Genomic DNA, 22,450 nt, shown 5'->3' with positions numbered 1-22,450 from the left:
AATTTAACCTGTGCCCCATTCAGCTTATTAATAATAATCGGGGACAGCATTAGTAGTAGAATAATAATAGGATTTTAATTACCTACCGGTAAAACGAGTTTTATGGTAAGAACTTACCTTTGTTAAAACTCTTTCTGCGTGGTACACTGGGCTCCACAAGGAAAGACATAGAGGTGTAGAGTAGGATCTTGATCCGAGGCACCAACAGGCTCAAAAGCTTTGACTGTTCCCAGAATGCATAGCGCCGCCTCCTCTATAACCCCGCCTCCCTGCACAGGAGCTCAGTTTTTAGTTAACCAGCCCAATGCAGTAGCAGGAAGAGAGACGACAACGGTTAGTAGCCACATACACCACACTCTCACGACAGGAGAAGTGTCAGCAGCTAATGCCATACCAACCCAAAGAAGCTAAGTGCGTCAGGGTGGGCGCCTTGTGGAGCCCAGTGTACCTCGCAGAAAGAGTTTTAATAAAAGTAAGTTCTTACCATAAAACTTGTTTTCTGCTGCGGGGTACACTGGGCTCCACAACGAAAAACATAGGGGATGTCCTAAAGCAGTTCTTTATGGGAGGGGACGCACTGTAGCAGGCACAAGAACCCGGCGTCCAAAGGAAGCACCCTTGGAAGCGGCAGTATCGAAGGCATAGAACCTTATGAATGTGTTCACATAGGACCACGTAGCCTCCTTGCACAATTGTTCAAGGGTCGCACCACGGCGGGCCGCCCAAGAAGGTCCAACAGACCGAGTAGAATGGGCCGTAATGTGAGCAGGAGCTGATAGACCAGCCCTCACATAAGCATGTGCAATCACCATTCTAATCCATCTGGCCAAAGTCTGCTTGTGAGCAGGCCAGCCCAATTTGGGAAATCAGCAGTTCTTTTCACATAGATACGGAGAGCCCGTACCGCATCCAAAGACCGCTCTTTGGGAGACAGATCAGGAGAAACAAGTGCCGGAACCAAAATCTCCTGGTTAAGGTGGAATGAAGAAACCACCAGGTATATATCCGGGACGAGTCCTAAGAACCGCCCGGTCACGGTGAAATATCAGATATGGGAAACTACAAGACAAGGCATCCAAATCCGACACTCTTCTAGCTGAAGCAATAGCCAGCAGAAACACCACCTTAAGGGAAAGCCACTTAAGATCAGCTGAACCAAGAGGTTCAAACGGAGACTCTTGTAACGCCTCCAAAACCACCGACAAGTCCCAAGGAGCCAGAGGCGGGACATAGGGAGGTTGGATACGCAACACGCCCTGAGTAAAGGTATGCACATCAGGTAAGGTCGCAATCTTTCTCTGAAACCACACCGACAAGGCAGATATTTGAACCTTGAGGGAGGCCAGACGCAGGCCTAAGTCCATGCCCTGCTGAAGAAAGGCCAACAACTTGGCTATACTAAACTTGGAATCGTCATAATTGTTAGATGCGCACCAAACAAAGTAAGAATGCCAGACCCTATAGTAAATCCGAGCAGAAGCCGGTTTCCGGGCCCGCAACATAGTTTGAATGACCGCCTCAGAAAACCCTTTAGCCCTTAAGACGGAAGCTTCAAGAGCCACGCCGTCAAAGACAGCCGGGCTAGGTCCTGGTAGACACAGGGGCCCTGAACGAGGAGGTCTGGGCACTGTGGAAGTAGAATTGGACGCTCTGACGATAGGTCCTGCAGGTCTGAGAACCAGTGCCGTCTGGGCAACGCTGGAGCTATGAGAAGCAGAATTCCTCTTTCTTGCTTGAACTTCTGAATTATCCTGGGCAGGAGTGACACCGGAGGGAACACGTACGGCAGCCGAAACCTCCACGGCACCGCCAGCGCATCCACGAATGCTGCTTGAGGATCCCTTGTCCTTGCTCCGAAGACCGGAACCTTGTGATTGTGTCGAGACGCCATCATATCTACGTCTGGAAGGCCCCACTTTTCCACTAGGAGTTGAAACACTTCTGGATGGAGACCCCACTCTCCCAATTCAGGACTCCCGGAATGAATATTGCCGATATGGCCGGTAGATGGCGTTCCGCCCAATGTAGAATCCGTGAGACTTCCTTCATTGCCAAATGGCTTCGAGTGCCGCCTTGATGATTTATGTAAGCCACTGTGGTGGCGTTGTCCGACAGTACTTGAAGAGGACGGTTCTGAATTAAATGCTGGGCCAGGTTTATCGCATTGAAGACCGCCCGCAATTCCAGAATGTTGATCGAGAGGAGAGATTCCTCCTTGGTCCACCGACCCTGAAGGGAGTGTTGCTCCAGCACCGCGCCCCAACCTCTCAGACTGGCATCTGTCGTCAACAGGACACAGTCGGATATCCAGAAGGGACGGCCCCTGCACAATCGTTGGTCCTGGAGCCACCAGTGCAGCGACAGACGGACTTCCGGAGTCAATGAGATCATGTGAGACCTGATCCGGTGAGGCAGGCCATCCCACTTGGCTAGAATGAGACTCTGGAGGGGGCGAGAATGGAATTGAGCATACTCCACCATGTCGAATGCTGACACCATGAGGCCCAGCACCTGCATCGCCGAATGTATCGACACTTTCTGATGAGAAAGGAAGCAACGAATCCTGTCCTGAAGCTTCAGGACTTTCTCCTGAGACAAGAACAACCGCTGGTTGTGAGTGTCCAATAGCGCTCCCAGGTGCACCATGCTCTGAGCAGGGACCAGGGAGGATTTCTCCTAGTTAATAAGCCACCCGTGGGCTTGTAGAAACCGGACAGTTATATCCAAACAAGTCGTCCAGATACGGCAGTATCCTGATCCCTTGACGGCGGAGTACCACCGTCATCACCGCCATAACTTTGGTGAAGACTCGCAGAGCCATAGTTAAACAAAAAGGTAATGGCTGAAACTGGTAATGGAGGTTGCCAATCGACACTGCTATAGGAATATGCAGGTAAGCATCCTGTATTTCCAGAAAGACCATGTAGTCCCCAGGTTCCAAGGCCAGAACTATAGAGCGAAGGGTTTCCATACGGAACTTGGAAACTTTCACAAACTTGTTCAACACCTTGAGGTTGAGAATGGGTCAGGAGGACCCATTCGGTTTAGGGACCAGAAACAGCGGAGAATAGTACCCCCGGCCCCTCTGAGCAAGAGGAACCTGTACTACGACTCCTGTATCCAGGGGGGTCTGTACCACCGAATGTAGAGTGTTTGCCTTTGTCTGGTCCAACGGGACGTCTGTCCCGCAAAATCGATGAGGGGGTCGGTGTTTGAAGGCTATGGCGTAACCTCGAGTGACGACTTCCCACACCCAGGCATCGGAAGTGGTCTTCAACCATTCCTGGGTCATGCGGCAGGCTAATCCGTCTTGGAAGCTGGCTGACGGGCAGCCCAGGCTCTTTTGGGCTTCGGCTTACCAGGTTTGGAAGTGCGGGCCTGCTTTTTTATGCCTGACCTTTTGCTTTACCTGAAGGACGAAAGGGGCGAAAGGAAGTACCTTTAGCCTTCGACAAAGAAGGAGCGGTACTTGGCAGACAGGCAGTTTTGGCAGTAGCCAAGTCACCCACTATCTTATTTAAGTCCACTCCAAACAGAATATCTCCCTTGAAAGGGAGTACCTCCAGGGTTTTTCTAGAGTCCAGATCCACAGACCAGGATCTCAGCCACAATATCCGGCGATCCAGGACTGATGTAGTAGAGGCCTTGGCTGCTAGGATACCGGCATCAGAAGCTGCCTCTTAAATATAGTGAGAAGCTGTGACAATATATGACAAGCATTGTCTAGCATGGTCAGGAGAGATTTCAGCTTCTAACTCTAGGGACCATGCTTCAATAGCCTCTGCAGCCCATGTTACTGCAATAGTGGGCCTTTGTGCAGCACCCGTGAGGGTGTAAATCGCTTTATCCGTAGGCTCTTTTAGAGACGTGATGGTAGTGACAGGTAGAGCTGAGGAAACCACCATCCTAGCCACATGTGAGTCTACTGGAGGAAGCGTTTCCCAATTTTTAGACAGCTCTGGCGCGAGGGGATAGCGAGCCAGCATCTTCTTTTGAGGCACAAACTTCTTACCCGGGTTTCCCCAGGGTTCCTGACGTATATCCACTAGGTGGTCAGAGTGAGGTAAAACTTGTTTAACCACCTTCTGACGCTTGAACCTATCTGGTTTCTTAGGAGGGGCGGATGGCTCGGGATCATTCGTAATCTGTAAAATTAATTTAATAGCCTCCAAAAGATCAGGAACATCCACATGTGAACTACCCTCCCCATCAGCAGTATCTGTGTCAGAATCTGTGGGGTCAGTGTAAGCGCCATCTTCATCAGACGAGGTGTCAGTGACAGCAGTGGATTGTGAGGAGATAAGAGCTTGCTTAGAGGACCCCTTGGTCTTAGGCAAGCGAGGGTCAGACTTTTTAGTAGTCATGGACTGGTTCAACTTCTTCAATTGAGCAGACAAATTATCCACTCACGGCGGGTTAGCTGCGGGGACCACATACGGTTGCACGGCATAGGAGGTCCCATAGGGGGTGTTAGTTTAGTAACTAGCGTATGTAGAAGCATGGAGAAAGTAGCCCACGGTGGGTCATTATATACCCCCGTTGCCACAGTCCCACTGGGGGGCAAGTAGCCCCCAGAACCAGAGCCTACAGGTGCTATAGTCTCCTCATAGGGATCTGTGTCTTCAGCAACACTGGCAGTGTGTTCAGCCCCAGAACCGTTATCCTCAGAAGCAGACATGATATAACTTGCAGTATCAGGTAACACAGTACAATTGTCAGCAGCACAATACCACTTACCCAAACCACTGCGCAGTGTAGTCAGCACAAGCAGAGATACAGGAGAGATACAGTGACTAAAATCACAGAGAAAAATACGTATTAAAGTATACCTTGTGAAAATCCTATATAATTATAAAACCTGACGCACCAAGCCCCCTCAGGTTATAGAATATAGGGATAGCAAGTTGAGTGAGAGACACGAAATGGAAACCACTCAGCAAGCTAATGCACACACATATAGTCACAGTTGAACAATGCAGAGGTTATTACTAACAATAATACTGTACTGGACCAGCTTATATATAGCTATGTAGTCAATAGATATAACACTGCACAGTAAGAACTGGATGTATATCACAGGGTACTTGTACCAGAGAACCCTGACTAAATGCACTCTTTCTTAACTAACACTGTCTAATTGACATGTAGAATACTTAAGTGTCATGTAAAGTCACAGCGCTGACAACCAGGCGGCTTTACACAGGAGGATTTGCCCAAGCAGTCCCAGGAACAGTGTAGCTGAGAGAAATGGCGCCCAAACACTGACAGGGAGTGAGGGAGAGACAGATATGCAGCTCCAGGGCGGGAACATTTGCTGGAAATGGCGCCCTGGGGCTGGGGGAGGGGCTCCAGGTTTAAGCCTTATCCCCTCTGCTGGCAAAACTACCAGGTACTGCGGGCTCCACATAAAAAGGTTTTAAGGGAAAACCTGACCTGCACCCATGCCCTGGTGATCTAGTGGGATCGCCTGTATTGCCACAGTGTCCACCACCAGCGTGCGTAGTCCGCCTCCCACCGACCGCGCTGGATCGCAATAAAGTACGGGTCCCACGAGCGGGACCCACTCACCGCCTCCCGAAGCGCGGCCACGCGATCCTGGAGAGCCCCCGTCGTGTGTGCCTGACCGGAAGAAAACCGGAGCCTCCTGCTGTAGTTACCCGGCAACCAGAGCTCGGGAGTGTACAGCGCCGCTGGGGAAAGATGGAGCTGCAGCAGTGAATGTCACTAGACATGTACACACTGCTACAGCCCTTGAAGTCTTCACTTTTCTTCTCAAAATAGCTTTTCTTAGGGCTGCCCAGAGCAGCCCCTCTGTTATGTGACTGCTATCTGCAGCACCAACTACAAAACTGAGCTCCTGTGCAGGGAGGGGGGTTATAGTGGAGGCGGCGCTATGCATTCTGGGAACAGTCAAAGCTTTTGTGCCTGTTGGTGCCTCGGATCATGATCCTACTCTACACCCCTATGTCTTTCCTTGTGGAGCCCAGTGTACCACGCAGCAGAAATCCTTTTCTCGTAGTCCGTAGATGATGCTGGGGTCCATTTTAGTACCATGGGGTATAGACGGTTCTGCAGGAGCCTTCAGCACTTTAAGACTTTTCAACAGTGTGAACTGGCTCCTCCCTCGATGCCCCTCCTCCAGACCTCAGTATAGGAACTGTGCCCAAGGAGACGGACAACTTTTAGAGAAGAATTTACATTAAATCAGTGGCGAGATTCAGACCAGCTCACACCATACCAAAAACATGTCGCCTAACATGGCCTTTAACATAACCCATGCTAACAAGCATGCATAACGTAACAACAACTGCTGTAAAACATCTTAACACATGAGAACCTGTGTAAAAAGACAAAACGTAATTTGCAGGAAAAATGAGCACTGGGCAGGTGGCCAGCATCCACTACGGACTACGAGAAAAGGATTTACCGGTAGGTAATTAAAATCCTATTTTCTCTTACGTCCTAGAGGATGCTGGGGTCCATTTTAGTACCATGAGTATGTACCAAAGCTCCCAGTAGGGGCGGGAAAGTGCTAATGTTCCTGCAGAACTGACTGACCAAACTGAAGGTCGTCAGCAGTCAAGGTGTCAAACCTGTAAAACTTACAAACGTGTTTGCCCCTGACCAACTAGCTGCTCAGCAAATTTGCAATGCTGAGACACCCCAGGCAGCCGCCCAGGAAGAACCCACTTTCCTTGTAGAGTGGGCCTTTACCGAACTCGGTAACGGCAATCCTGCCATGGAATAAGCATGCTGAATGGTACCTCTGATCCAGCGAGCAATAGTCTGCTTAGAAGCAGGACCCCCAATCTTGTTGGGGTCATAGAGGACAAACAAAGATTCTGTTTTCCTTATCCGAGCCATTCTTGCAACATAAGTCCTCAACGCTCTGACGACAGCCAAGGACATTGAAACGGCTGAGGTGTCAGAAGCCACTGGCACTACCACAGGTTGGTTGATATGGAAATAAGACACAACCTTTGGAAGAAAATGCTGACGCATCCGCAGTTCAGCTCTATCTTCATGAAAAATCAAATAAGGACTCTTGTGTGACAGAGCCCCTAATTCAGACACTGGTCTGCCTGACGCCAAGGCCAACAGCATGACCACTTTCCAAGTGAGAAACTTCAACTCTACCTCTTGTAGAGGCTCAAACCAGTCCGATTCAATGAACTGCAACACCACATTAAGATACCATGGCGCTGCAGGAGGCACAAAGGGAGGTTGGATGCGCAGAACCCCCTTCATGAACGTCGGGACCTAAGGAAGGGAAGCCAACTGCTTCTGAAAGAAAATGGACAAGGCCGAAATTTGGACCTTGATAGACCCTAATCTCAAGCCAGCATCCCCACCCGCCTGTAGTAATTGGAGAAGACGTCCTAATTTAAACTCCACCGTAGGAGACTTCTTGGATTCACACCAAGATACATATTCTCTCTAAATACGATGGTAATGTTTGGACATTACCCCTTTCCTGGCCAGAATAAGTGTGGGAATGACTTCTTTGGGAATACCCTTACGGGCTAGGATTTAGCGCTCAACAGCCATGCCGTCAAATGCAGTCGAAGTAAGTCTTGATAAACAAACGGCCCCTGCTGAAGCATGTCCTCACAAAGAGGAAAAGGCTGAGGATCTTCCAGTAATAACTCCTGAAGATCTGGATACCAAGCCCTCCTTGGCCAGTCTGGAGCAATAAGAATTGCTCGAACCTTTTTTCTTCTGATGATCTTGAGAACTTTTGGTATTAGTGGAAGTGGAGGGAACAGATACACCGACTGAAACACCCACTGGGTCACCAGTGCATCCATTGCTATTGCTTGTGGATCTCTTGATCTGGAACAATATTTCCAAAGCTTCTTGTTGAGACGTAATGCCATCATTTCTACTTGAAGAACGCCCCAACGATCTGCTACCTCTGCAAAGACTTCTGGGTGAAGGCCCCATTCTCCTGGATGGAGATCGTGCCTGCTGAGGAAGTCTGCTTCCCAGTTGTCCACTCCCGGAATGAAAATTGCCGACAGAGCTTTTGCATGTCTTTCTGCCCAGAGGAGTATCTTTGTCACCTCTGCCATTGCCGCTCTGTTTTTTTGTTCCGCCCTGGCGGTTTATGTAAGCTATTGCCGTTACATTGTCTGACTGGATCTGTATGGGTTCGACCTTGAAGAAGGTGTGCCGCTTGATGAAGGTTGTTGTACACAGCTCTCAATTCCAGAATGTTTATGTGAAGGAGCACTTCTTGACTTGACCATCGTCCTTGGAAGCTTTCCCTTGTGTGACTGCTCCCCAACCTCTGAGGCTTGCATCTGTGGTCACCAGGATCCAAGTCTGAATCCCGAACCTCCGTCTCTCCAGGAGGTGAGAACTTTGAAGCTACCACAAGAGTGAAATACTGGCTTTTGTTGACAGGATTATCCTCTGGTGCATGTGTAGGTGCGATCCAGACCACTTGTCCAGTAAATCCCATTGGAACACCCTGGCGTGAAATCGGCCAAATTGTAGAGCCTCATAGGCCACTACCATCCTCCCCAGCAGGCGGATGCACTGATGAACCGATACGCGTGCTGGTTTTAAAACTTGTTTGACCATCCTCTGGATCTCCAGAGCCTTTTCCACCAGTAGGAATACTTTCTGTGCATCCGTGTTCAATATCATTCCCAGAAATGATAACCTCATTGTGGGTTCCAATTGTGATTTTGGAAGGTTTATGATCCAACCATGCTGTTGAAGCACCGTCAAGGAAAGTGCAATGTTCTGCACTAGTTTCTCCCTGGATCTTGCTTTTATCAGGAGATCGTCCAAGTATGGAATGACTTTGACTCCTTTCTTGTGAAGAAGAACCATCATCTCCGCCATCACCTTGGAGAATATTCTCGGAGCCATGGAGAGCCCGAAAGGCAATATTTGGAACTGGTAGTGGCAGTCCTGCACCGCAAACCTCAGGTATGCCTGATGTGGTGGGTAGATGGAACATGTAAATAAGCATCTTTGATGTCCATCGATACCAGAAAATTCCTTTTCCTCCAAGCTGGAGATCACCGCTCTTAGGGATTCCATCTTGAATTTGAACCTTTTCAAATAAAGGTTCAGAGTCTTTAGGTTTAAAATCGGACTGAACGAGCCATCCGGTTTCGGCACTACAAACATGCTCGAAAAAAACCCTTTTTACTGTTGTGACACAGGAACTAAGGAAATTACGTTGTCTTAACATAATTTCTGTATTGCGTTCAGCACTTTTGCTCTGTCCTGAACAGAAGCTGGTAAGGCTGATTTGAAAAATCGGCATGAGGGAAGGTCCTGAAATTCCAATTTGTACCCTTGGGATACTATCTGCAATACCCAAGGATCCAGATCTGAGTGAACCCAGACCTGGTTGAAAGACAGTAGACGTGCCCCCACCCGATCGTACTCCCGCAGGGGAGCCCCAGCGTCATGCTGAGGTTTTAGCAGAAGTAGCTGTTGACTTCTGCTCCTGCGAGCCTGATGGTGTTGTAGATTTTTTACCTCTTCCTCGGCCTCTTCCTGCAAAGAAGGGGGTACCCTTTGCCTTTTTGGACTTGTTGGGCCGAAAGGATTGCATCATATGAGAATGAAATCCTTTCCTAGGTGGAGCAGCTGCGGAAGTCAGAAATGCTGACTTGTCTGATGTAGTTGTTGAAATCATGGCATCCAGCTTGTCTCCAAAGAGGGCTTCTCCATTGTAAGGAAGCGCCTCAATATTCTTTTTTGATTCCGCATCAGCATTCCATTGGTGGATCCATAGCGCCCTGCGGGCTGAAATCGCCATAGCGGAGGATCTTGAACTCAGCAACCCAATATCCTTCATAGCTTCAACTAAGTAACCTGCAGCATCTTTGATATGGCCGAGAGTTAGGACTATTTCATCCCTGTCAACTGTGTCTATGTTAACAAGCAAGATGTCAGACCATTTTTCCACAGCGTTACCTACCCACGCACAAGCAATGGTGGGCCTGAGCACCGCTCCATTAGCCGTATATATGGATTTTAGGGTTGTTTATAATTTACGGTTAGTTGGATCTTTTAAAGAGGCTGAACCAGGGGCAGGCAAAACTATTTTCTTAGACAGCCGAGAAACTGAGGTGTCTGTCATTGGGGGTGTCTCTCAGTTGTGCCTGTCTTCCTCAGGGAAAGGGTACACTACACATATCCTTCCGGGAAGGGTACATTTCTTCTCAGGGTTAGCCCAGGATTCTTTAAAGAATGCATTCAAATCCTTTAAAGGAGGAAAAGTCACAACCTGCTTTTTATTTAATTTAAAATAATCCTTTTCCTCTGGGACCAGTGTTGTTTCAGGAAACTCCAACACTTCCTTTATAGCAACTATCATACATTGTATGCTTTTGGCTAATTTGGGGTCTAACCCTCTCAAATCCCCAGTGTCGACGTCAGAGTCGGAATCTGTGTCTTTGTCCCCTTGCATTATCTGTGCCAGAGACCTTTTCTGGGAACTGGATGGGACCCGAGTGGATGATATGGAGGGGTCACTCAGTAAACAGTGCATCCTCCACAGACAGCCTCCAATATTTAATTGTACACACACACACACACACACACACACACACACACACACACACACACACACACACACACCCCTATCACACAGGGGAGCTATTGGGGACAGACCCACACTAAAGTCTGTGAGAGAGACACTGGCGGATTTACCAGTCCACACACTGCGTCTTATTGTGAATTGTGGAAATATTACCCACTTACAGCGCATATACCAATAATAGGCCCACTGACCTAATTATAATGAACACTCTCTACCCCTTCTATAACACCCTGTACTTGTATCAGCGTTGTCATGAGGAGAAACAGCGTTCAGGAACTTCACACTGGAGTTTCTGCAGGAGAAAATGGCACCCAGTGAGTGTTCTGGAAAGTCTGAGGAGAAGCCCCGCCCTGCAGCCTCAGCAATGTAATATGTATACTGGCTGGGGATGGCACATCAGTGGCTGTACATGTATGTACCCTTTTTGTCAGTGAGAGTAAGGTTTTAAAACATGCCTTAGAGCGCACCCCCCGCGCTCTGCACCCTAGTGCTGAGAGACATGTCCCTGTATGCCGCCAACAATGACCGGAGGATCCCCTCTCTGCAGGACTCCGGTAATATACTCACTAGCCTTCTGACTTCTGGCTCTGTTAGGGGGTGGCGGCAGTGCTGTGGGAGTGCCAGGCTTGGGCTGTGTTTAGTACTCTTCAGGAGCTAATGGTGTCCTGTAAGCGGAAGCAGAACCATTAACTAATTGAGAAGTTGGTTCCTACTTCCCCCTCTAAGTCCCACGAAGCAGGGAAGCGGTTGCCAGCAGCTTCCCTGTAAAATAAAAAACCTAAGAAAGTCTTTTTCCAGCAAAGCTCTGTAGAGCTCCACTAGTGTGCATCCAGTCTCCTGGGCACATTTTCTAAACTGAGGTCTGGAGGAGGGGCATAGAGGGAGGAGCCAGTTCACACTGTTGAAAAGTCTTAAAGTGCTGAAGGCTCCTGCGGAACCATCTATACCCCATGGTACTAAAATGGACCCCAGCATCCTCTAGGACGTAAGAGAACATAATAATAATAATATCAGTAATGATGATAATGATAATCATCATCATCATCATCATCATCATCAGTGCCACCTTTAGAGTAATAAATAAATTCTGCACCCCTTTAGCATAATAATAATTATCTGAGTCTTTTCAGTCTAATAATAATGAGTGCCCACTTTAGACTACTACTGTAAGTGCCCAGTTTAGACTACTACTACTACTTCTACTACTGTAAGTGCCCACTTAAGTTGAATGGAATTAGTAAGAATATTGACCCCTTTATTAGCTAGGAACTGATTGGCTGTACTTTATCTCCGTCCACTTTCTCTCTCCAAAGTACGTACATACAGATGTGTCCTCATACATCTTGCCTCAATATACCATGCAGCATTAGATGCCAGCAGCTCTGCTGTCGTCGAGTATCTTTTTTGCTAAAATTGCATCTTATTGACATTTATGGACAAGCAACTGATACGCAGCATGCCTATATTTTGTTTGTGACAGTGGCTGTATCTGCATACGATAAGCTACGTTACAGTGATTTCCAGGAAAACAATGTAACGTAGCACTTCATATGCAGAAACAGCCGCAGTTACACACAGAATATAGACATGCTGCATATCACTTTAATCAAGATAAGCTGCTTATGTGTCCTAGTTACATAGTGTTGCGAATAAGACACATTTAGACTGAAAAAGTGGCATACTGTATAAAGGCGCTCAGCACTACCATGTCACACAAGGCATGGCTTGACTAGAAGGGCTGTTTAACGTGCAGCAAGGATGTAGGAGGACACACCTGTAGATATACCCCATAATTTCGGACACTTTTTTTCTCTTTCTTTTTTTAAGTATTGCCACCTTTATTTTATGAAACATTTATTTGTCCTTTCCTGCTGCTCAGGATCTTCAATGTCTCGTTTCAATCTTCGTGCACTTGCTTTCTCACGTTACTGCTCAGTCCTTCTCCAACCACCTCGCTTCTCCGTTGCAGCCTCCGATCACCCTACACTTTGACAACCTGTTCCACAATGCAATCATTCTCTGCACTTCATAAACTGTTCATCCTAATTATTGGTGTTATGGTTACCCAGTTCAGTTTCCCATTGCTCTCGTTCATTCTCACTGCACCCATGCACTTCGTTTTGAACTTCTCACCATCTCCTTCCCATTCTGCTCTGTATACATACTGTAACTCTTACTTTTGCACCCTTCTTAGATTTATGACTCACATACTGGATCCTCCTTCTCAGTGCCTTCTAGGAAACATAATGTCATGCAATGCAAGCTTCCTGCCAGGGCTGGCTGGGCAGTTCAAGCACTCAGTAGTGGATTTTTTTGCAAGGTTCTATTGGGTTCCATGAATACTCTATGAAGACGGTTCCACTTTCAGTGTATCTTGTGGATAGCTGTATACCAGTTTACCATTGGCGTTTCTATAATGGATGCAACGTCTGGGTAAATGGGGGCCCACAACACACACATTGCACCCATATTTTATTACTATCCCTTCTGGAGTCCCACTTTGGAGCTCCAGTCGCGGTAAAGATCACTGGCACAATGGCCATCACACATGCGCAGTAGGAATTTAGTTCATTGACCTGTGCATGCACAGTAGACTCACAATGCCAGAGACTACAGCGCCAGGAAGAGAAGTGGGCCCACCCGGGGTCTGCACAAAACGCCCCTGCAGAACAGCTGTAGCTCTCTAGTTATTTTGGAACTACAAATTTCAGCTTGCACTCTGAGAGGACATTCTGTGTTTCGTAGTTCCACAATACTAAAGAATCCAGAGGGGCTGATAAAAGTAGAATGTTACAGACTCTGGGGGTAATTCAGAGTTGATTGCAGCAGCAAATTTGCTAGCAGATGAGCAAAACCATGTGCACTGCAGGAGGGGCAGATATAACATGTGCAGAGAGAGTTAGATTTGGGTGGGTTATTTTGTTTAAATACAGGGTAAATACAGGCTGCTTTATTTTTACACTGCAATTTAGATTTCAGTTTGAACACACCCCACCCAAATCTAACTCTCTCTGCACATGTTATATCTGTCCCCCCTGCAGTTCACATGGTTTTGCCCAACTGCTAACAAATTTGCTGCTGTGATCAACTCTGAATTAGGCCCTCAGAGCGACCTAACTTTCAGCTTGTATTCTGGTCTAGTAGTTCCTCTTTGGTAGCTTCTACATTAACATGGAAAGCTAGAATTGTTATATAAAGTATATTTTATACATGTAATAGCAAGTATACTGTATTTATTACAGTACATTTATTACTCATTATATTTTAAAATACCCCTATGCCGGTTCCATTGCCAGATTAAGGTCCACATGGGCCTGGCGCTGAAATTTACAAAGGGCCTAATTGTGTTCGGCAACAGGGGATGTGGCCTTCCTTCAATCTCCTCAACTGCCCTCTCCTCTTCACCTATATCAACAGTATAATGTGAAAGTCAACAAACAAAAGGAAACCACTGTGTATAGTAGTGGCGCTAAACACATAATAATGCCCATGGTATCAGTGCCGCTTATACACATAATGCCCACGGCAGTACTGCTCTTATACAAATAATAATGCCCATGGTAGCAGTGCCGCTTATAAACATAATGCCCACGGTATCAGTGCCACTTATACACATAATAATGCCCATGGTAGCAGTGCAGCTTAAACCCATAGCAATGCCCACAGTATCAGTGCTGCTTGTACACATATAATATCACCTCTCAGTGCGCCACCAGCTCTACTTCTTGGGGTCCCATTCCTGCCGCAGCCCAGCGCCATTAGATGGGGACCGTCCCATCTATTAATGCAGGAGCCATGGCCCACAGAAAGGAGACAGCGCTGCCTGTACAGATAGTCCCATTGCCAGCGTAGGAACGCGTATTACCTCCACATACAACTGACGGACCACAATTCCATCCCACTTTAACCCCTGCCTACCACCACATACACAAACACAGTACACACTACAGACACATTCAGTACACAGTCACACACCCATCGCCACATATACACACAGTATTTACTACAAACACATACAATACACACACACACACACACACACACACCACCACATATACACACACAGTACACACTACACACATATACAGTACTCACACATACCACCACTGAATATACACACACACACACACACACACACACAGTACACCAACACACACCACCACATATATACACACACAGTACACAATACACACACACAGTACACCCACCCACTCCTGCTGAATATGCACGCACACAGTACACCACCACATATACACCCAGTACACACTACATAAACATACAGTACCCACATACACCCACCACTGTTGTATATACGCACAGTACACACACACAAACACAAACACACACACACGCACACACCACCACCACCACCACCACATATACACACACAGTACACCCACAAACAGAATACCCACCCACCACCACCACTAAATATACACACAATACACAAACACACACCACCACATATACACATACAGTACACACACACACACACACACACACACACACACACACACATCACCACCACATACATATACACCAACACACCACCACATTAACAGAAATGTAAATATAACCGCGCCGAGTGTGATATTTAAGCAGCTCAGTGATGCATAGCATAGAATACAATAATATTGTCACGATCCGGGTATCTGGACGCCATTACTTACCCTTCAGATGCCTCCTAAGGCTGGCTCAGCGTTCCAGGACCGGATCCCGCTGTTCCTGAGTTTCCACATGCAGAATGTCAGAGTGGTGATTTCATCAGCCGCGGCCTCCGCTGTGCCCGCGTGGTTAAATGTGCGCTTGTCAGTCTGGCGTCTCCTGTCTCCTGTGGCTGGCGTCGCCATTACTGTTTCAATTCTCACATGGATTACAAACCAAACTTCCCTCCAAGTGTCTGCATGGGCGCAGCCATCTTGGATTTTGTCATCTGAGCATTTCCACCAATCTGCTGTCTGTATTGTTGATTTGCATAATTGCCTAGCCAACCCCTTCCTTGCTGCAGGTATAAGTAAGCTGTGCCTGAGCAAGGAAGGCGTCAGTGCTTTGGTTGTCTAACCTAGTTCCAGTTTGTCTCTCTCCTGTGGTTGTCTTCCAGGTTCCAGCTCCTGTCTCCAGACTTCTGCTATAGAGACCCGCACCAGCATTCCATCTGCGGTGTAGCCTGACTCTCCGAGCCATTCTGGACTCACCTGTTTCCAGTTACAACAATCACCTGCTTCCAGCCCAGCTTCCAGCAGTGTACAGCTTCTCTTAAAGGGCCGGTGTCCTTTCTGCAGTTTACCACTCTCCACCGGTATTATTATTTCACCGCTCTCAAACTCCAAACTTCATCAATCACCTGCTTCCAGCCCAGCTTCCAGCAGTGTACAGCTTCTCTTAAAGGGCCGGTGTCCTTTCTTCAGTTTACCACTCTCCACCGGTAGTATTATTTCACCGCTCTTAAACTCCAAACTTCATTATTATTTCATCGCTCTCAAGTTCGTTTATTATTTAACTGGTTCCAGCCAGTATCCACTCCGTACCAACAACAGTCTGGTTCCAGCCAGTATCCACAGCAGCCGTTTTATCTTCAGCAACCCAGCCTTTCCTGGAATACCAGCTGGTACGATCCTGGGTTCTCTCCATTGCTACAGTCAGGTCTGGTAAGAACTTTCCAACTAGAAGATTATAAGAACTGTCTCACTCTACCAGTGCCTGTGGCCCTTGCCACCCTGTAGTACCCAGGAATTGTATTTATCCTCTGTTGACTTTTATGTTTCCTTTACTGCTGCTGTGTTACGGAGTTTGTCATAATAAACATCATTGACTTTTATCCTGGTTGTCGTGGTCACGCCTTCGGGCAGTTATTCTACATGTTACTTACATGTCTAGGGGTCTGATACAACCTCCCAGGTTCCGTTACATCTCAGCCCCTACAACTGAGGCTGCCTCCTGTCAGCTCAGGCCCTCAGTTGTGACAGTAAGCACTGACCTAATGAATCCAGCCGGAGACCAGGATCAAGCGGCCAGGCCAATGCAAGAACTGGCAGCCCGACTTGAACATCAGGAGGCTGCACAGGGCCACATCATCCGCTGTCTCCAGGATCTCTCTACACGGCTGGATGGGATTCAAACGACCCTCCGTGGACCTGGCACGTCCGGTGCGTCCACTACAGTGACACCAGCTGTAACCCCACCCACCTTACCCATTTCCAGTCCACATCTTCATCTTCCAACGCCAGCAAAATTTGATGGATCTCCAAGGTTCTGCAGGGGATTTCTCAATCAATGTGAAATCCACTTTGAGCTTCTACCTGGCAATTTCTTCAGTGACCGTACCAAAATTGCCTATATCATCTCCCTTCTCAGTGGCTCAGCCCTTGACTGGGCATCACCTTTATGGGAGAAGTCTGATCCCCTGCTATCCTCCTATACTGACTTTGTAGCTACTTTCAGGAGCATCTTCGACGAGCCAGGCCGGATAACATCTGCTTCATCTGAGATTCTCCGTTTACGCCAGGGAACACGTACTGTGGGACAGTATCTTATACAGTTTAAAATCCTGGCATCCGAACTGGCATGGAACCAGGTGGCAGCTAATCCCACACGTACTGTGGGACAGTATCTTATACAGTTTAAAATCCTGGCATCCGAACTGGCATGGAACCAGGTGGCAGCTAATCCCAGGGTGCACACACACACACAGGCCTGCCAGCGCCACCATTACCTCTACTCTCTCTTCTGATGGAACGACGAGGCCCTGTATGCTGCATTCTGGCATGGCTTATCAGAACGCATCAAGGATGAGTTAGCTACCAGAGACTTGCCCTCTAAGTTGGATGAGCTAATTTCTCTTTGCACGAAGGTTGATCTACGTTTCAGAGAGAGAGCAACTGAGCGAGGAAGATCATCTACTCCTAAATCTTCTGCTCCTCCTCCTCGTCAACCATCTCCATCCAAGGATGAGCCTATGCAAATTAGTCGTTCTCGTCTATCTCCCGCTGAGCGCCGAAGACGTCTCTCTGAGTCTCTCTGTCTCTACTGTGCAGCTCCGTCGCACACTATCAATGCCTGTCCCAAACGTCCGGGAAACTCCAGATCCTAGCTCGCCAAGGAGAGGGCCGGCTAGGAGTAATGATCTCCTCTCCATCTCCTCATGACTGTAACCTCCCAGTGTCGCTCCAAATTGCTCAACATTACAGGAACGTCATTGCCCTCCTTGATTCCGGAGCAGCTGGGAATTTCATAACCGAAGCTTATGTTAAACGGTGGTCCCTACCCACCGAGAGACTGTCCTCGTCCATCTCTTTGACTGCCGTGGATGGCAGCAAGATTTTTGACGCAGTCATTTCCTTAAGGATTCTTCCAGTTCGTCTGAGAGTGGGAGTTCTTCATTCTGAGTATATTTCTTTTTTAGTGATTCCAAGAGCCACACATCCAGTGGTTTTAGGCCTTCCATGGCTCCGTCTCCACAACCCATCAATTGACTGGACGACTACGCAAATACTGGCATGGGGTCCCTCCTGTGCTGAGACTTGTTTAGCCAAAGTTCTTCCTGTTTGTTCTTCCTTTCCCAGGTCATCTGATGTTCCGCCTCCTCCATATCAAGACTTCACGGACGTGTTCAGTAAAGCCTCTGCTGATATCCTTCCTCCTCATAGAGAATGGGACTGCCCAATCGACCTCATTCCAGGGAAGGTTCCACCGCGAGGCCGAACTTATCCGTTGTCTCTGCCTGAGACACACTCCATGGAAGAGTACATCAAAGAGAACCTGGCGAAGGGTTTCATCCGACCATCTTCTTCTCCAGCCGGCGCAGGCTTCTTCTTCGTTAAGAAGAAAGACGGTGGTCTGCGTCCGTGCATCGACTACAGAGGTCTGAACGACATTACCGTCAAGAACCGATACCCTTTACCCCTGATTACCGAGCTCTTTGATAGAGTTAGTGGTGCAACTATTTTCACAAAGCTGGACTTGAGGGGTGCCTACAATCTCATCCGAATCCGTGAGGGTGACGAGTGGAAGACCGCCTTTAACACCCGTGACGGACATTATGAGTACCTCGTCATGCCCTTCGGATTGAGCAATGCTCTAGCAGTCTTCCAGCACTTCGTGAATGAGATTTTCAGGGACATCTTGTACCGCCATGTCGTGGTTTATCTAGACGACATCCTCATCTTTGCTAATAATCTCGAAGATCATCGTTTCTGGGTAAAAGAGGTTCTTTCCCGTCTCCGTGTCAATCACCTCTATTGTAAATTGGAGAAGTGTGTGTTTGAAGTTAAAACCATTCCGTTTCTAGGTTACATTGTGTCCGGTTCCGGACTAGAGATGGATCCTGAGAAACTCCAAGCAATCCAGAATTGGCCTATACCCTTAAGCCTCAAAGGGGTCCAGAGGTTCTTAGGGTTCGCCAATTATTATAGAAAATTTATACAAGACTTTTCCACCATTGTGGCGCCTATCACTGCATTAACCAAGAAAGGTGCTAATCCGTCCAAGTGGTCCGAGGAAGCTACACAGGCCTTTCACCTTCTGAAGCAACGGTTCATCTCTGCACCAGTTCTGAAACAGCCCGACACCGACTCTCCTTTTATCTTAGAGGTAGATGCCTCCTCCGTTGGAGTAGGAGCAGTGTTATCCCAGAGGGCCAAAGATGGACATCTACATCCTTGCAGTTTCTTCTCCCGGAAGTTCTCCCCAGCTGAGCGCAACTATGCCATTGGCGATCAGGAGTTGCTAGCCATCAAGCTCGCTCTGGAGGAGTGGAGATACCTGTTGGAGGGAGCTTCCCACTCAATCACCATTCTTACCGACCACAAAAATATTTTATATCTCAAAGGCGCACAATGTCTGAATCCTCGTCAGGCCAGATGGGCACTTTTCTTCTCTAGGTTTGACTTTAAACTCCAGTTCTGTCCGGGTTCTCAGAATCGTAAGGCCGATGCCCTTTCCCGCTCATGGGAGCAAGAAAATGAGTCCGAGTCTGCAGACAAGCATCCTATTATTAATCCGTTGGCATTCTCCACGGTAGGGATGGACTCTACGCCTCCACCAGGGAAAAGTTTTGTTAAGCCAGTTCTAAGGAAGAAGCTCATGCATTGGGCCCATGCTTCCCGTTTTGCTGGACATACAGGCATTCAGAAAACCTGTCACTGACCTGGTTTGGGAGTGTTGTGGACTCGGGGCTTCTTCCGATGACCGGGAAGGGGAACCGCTACTGGGTCGCAGTAGAGATGGCCGGATGTAGGTCTTCCTCATGCAGGATTAAGACGGCAAGCAGGAAGCACAGAGGAATTCTTGAAGGTCTCCTGAAAGACAAGACTTGTAGAAATACTGAAGGCTGAGGTACTGAGATATTGAAGGCACTGTGGTGTTGGAGACACTGTGGTGTTGGAGGCACTGAGGTGCTGGGAGTACAGGGAGTGCTGGGAGGCACTCGGAGGCACGAGGGTGCTTGGAGGCACGAGGTGCTTGGAGGCACGAGGTAATTGGAGGCACGGAGGTGCTTGGAGGCACGGAGGTGCTTGGAGGCACGGAGGTGTTTGGAGGCACGAGGTGTTTGGTGGCACGAGGTGTTTGGAGGCACGGAGGTGCTTAGAGGCACGGAGGTGCTTGGAGGCACGAGGTGCTTGGAGGCAGGGAGGTGCTTGGAGGCACGAGGTAATTGGAGGCACGGAGGTGCTTGGAGGCACGGAGGTGCTTGGAGGCACGGAGGTGTTTGGAGGCACGAGGTGTTTGGAGGCACGAGGTGTTTGGAGGCACGGAGGTGCTTGGAGGCACGAGGTGCTTGGAGGCAGGGAGGTGCTTGGAGGCACGAGGTAATTGGAGGCACAGAGGTGCTTGGAGGCACAGAGGTGTTTGGAGGCACCAAGGTGTTTGGAGGCACGAGGTGCTTGGAGGTACGGAGGTACTTGGAGGCACGGTGGTACTTGGAGGCACGGAGGTACTTAGAGGCACAGAGGTACTTGGAGGCACGGGGTGCTTGGAGGCACGGAGGTACTTGGAGGCACAGAGGTACTTGGAGGTACAGGATGCTTGGAGGCACAGGATGCTTGGAGGAACAGGAGATCACAGGGACGAGGGAGCTCTGGAATCACAGCTTCCGCAGGAGAAACGAAGATACTCAGGCACCGGATCTCTGCCTGGTGTCTGGTTTTAAATCCCCCGCCCTAGCCTGATTGGCGGAGCAGGCAGGTGACGTCAGACCTGCTCCGCCTCCTTGCCCTCGCTCATGATGGCGGCGTCCTTGCTTCCGGGATGCCGCCGGAGGGACGCGCCGACCCGCCGCCGAAGACCGCCAGGAGAAGAGAGGTGCCGGGCAGACCAGGCCACCCGCAGGGACAAGCGCGGTCGCCGCTGCCCGAGGTGCGTGACAAAACCCTTGAATTTATTTCTAGGTCCTACTGGTGGCCAACTCTGAAGAAGGACGTTATGGAATTTATTGCCTCCTGCCCAATTTGTGCCCAACACAAAGTCTCCCGCCAGTCGCCTGCGGGGCAACTGGTTCCATTATCTGTTCCCCGTCGACCTTGGACCCATTTGTCGATGGACTTTGTTTCCGATCTACCTATCTGCAACAAGTTTAATACCATCTGGGTGGTAGTTGACCGGTTCACCAAGATGGCACATTTCATCCCTCTCACCGGTCTTCCGTCAGCTTCCAAGTTGGCTCAAGTGTTTATACAAGAGATCTTCCGACTTCACGGTCTTCCTGAAGAGATCATCTCGGATCGTGGAGTACAATTTGTAGCCAAATTTTGGCGAAGTTTGTGTCAAGCCCTCCAAGTCAAGTTAAAGTTTTCCACGGCTTACCATCCTCAGACCAATGGTCAAACCGAGAGGGTGAATCAGGACTTGGAGGCCTTCCTCCGTATATATGTGTCTTCCTCTCAAGATGACTGGGTTCAACTCCTTCCTTGGGCCGAGTTCAGCCACAACAATCAATACCATTCCTCATCTTCTTCTACACCATTCTTCATTAATTATGGATTCCACCCTAAAGTCCCAGAATTCCAACCGCTTCCCGCAACTTCTGTTCCAGCAGTGGATGTCACCTTGCGTCAGTTTTCAAATAACTGGAGGAACGTCCGCGCAGCCCTGCTTAAAGCCTCATTCAGGTATAAGAAGTTTGCCGATAGAAAGCGTAGAGCGGTTCCTGCTCTCAAGGTGGGTGATCGTGTGTGGCTGTCCACGAAGAATTTGAGGTTGAGAGTTCCCAGCATGAAATTTGCACCTCGCTACATCGGACCCTTCAAGATTGAACAAGTCATCAATCCTGTTGCCTACAGGTTACAGTTACCATCCTTCTTGAAAATGCCCAGGACATTTCATGTTTCTTTGTTGAAACCGCTGATCCTGAATCGGTTTCATTCCGCACTTCCTCCAGCTCCCAAAGTTCAGACTCAACGGGGAGTCGAGTACGAGGTGGCCAAGATTTTGGACTCACGTTTCCGTTACGGTCAGTTACAATACCTCATTGACTGGAAGGGCTATGGTCCTGAAGAACGCTCTTGGACCAATGCCTCAGACGTCCATGCTCCTGCCTTGGTCCGAAATTTCCACGCAAAGTTTCCTTTAAAGCCTAAGAAGTGTCCTGGGGCCACTCCTAAAGGGGGGGGTGCTGTCACGATCCGGGTATCTGGACGCCATTACTTACCCTTCAGATGCCTCCTAAGGCTGGCTCAGCGTTCCAGGACCGGATCCCGCTGTTCCTGAGTTTCCACATGCAGAATGTCAGAGTGGTGATTTCATCAGCCGCGGCCTCCGCTGTGCCCGCGTGGTTAAATGTGCGCTTGTCAGTCTGGCGTCTCCTGTCTCCTGTGGCCGGCGTCGCCATTACTGTTTCAATTCTCACATGGATTACAAACCAAACTTCCCTCCAAGTGTCTGCAT

This window comes from Pseudophryne corroboree, chromosome 7, assembly GCF_028390025.1.
Source record: "Pseudophryne corroboree isolate aPseCor3 chromosome 7, aPseCor3.hap2, whole genome shotgun sequence".
In the NCBI taxonomy this organism is placed as follows: Eukaryota; Metazoa; Chordata; class Amphibia; order Anura; family Myobatrachidae; genus Pseudophryne; species Pseudophryne corroboree.
Note: the sequence above shows the minus strand (reverse complement) of the source record.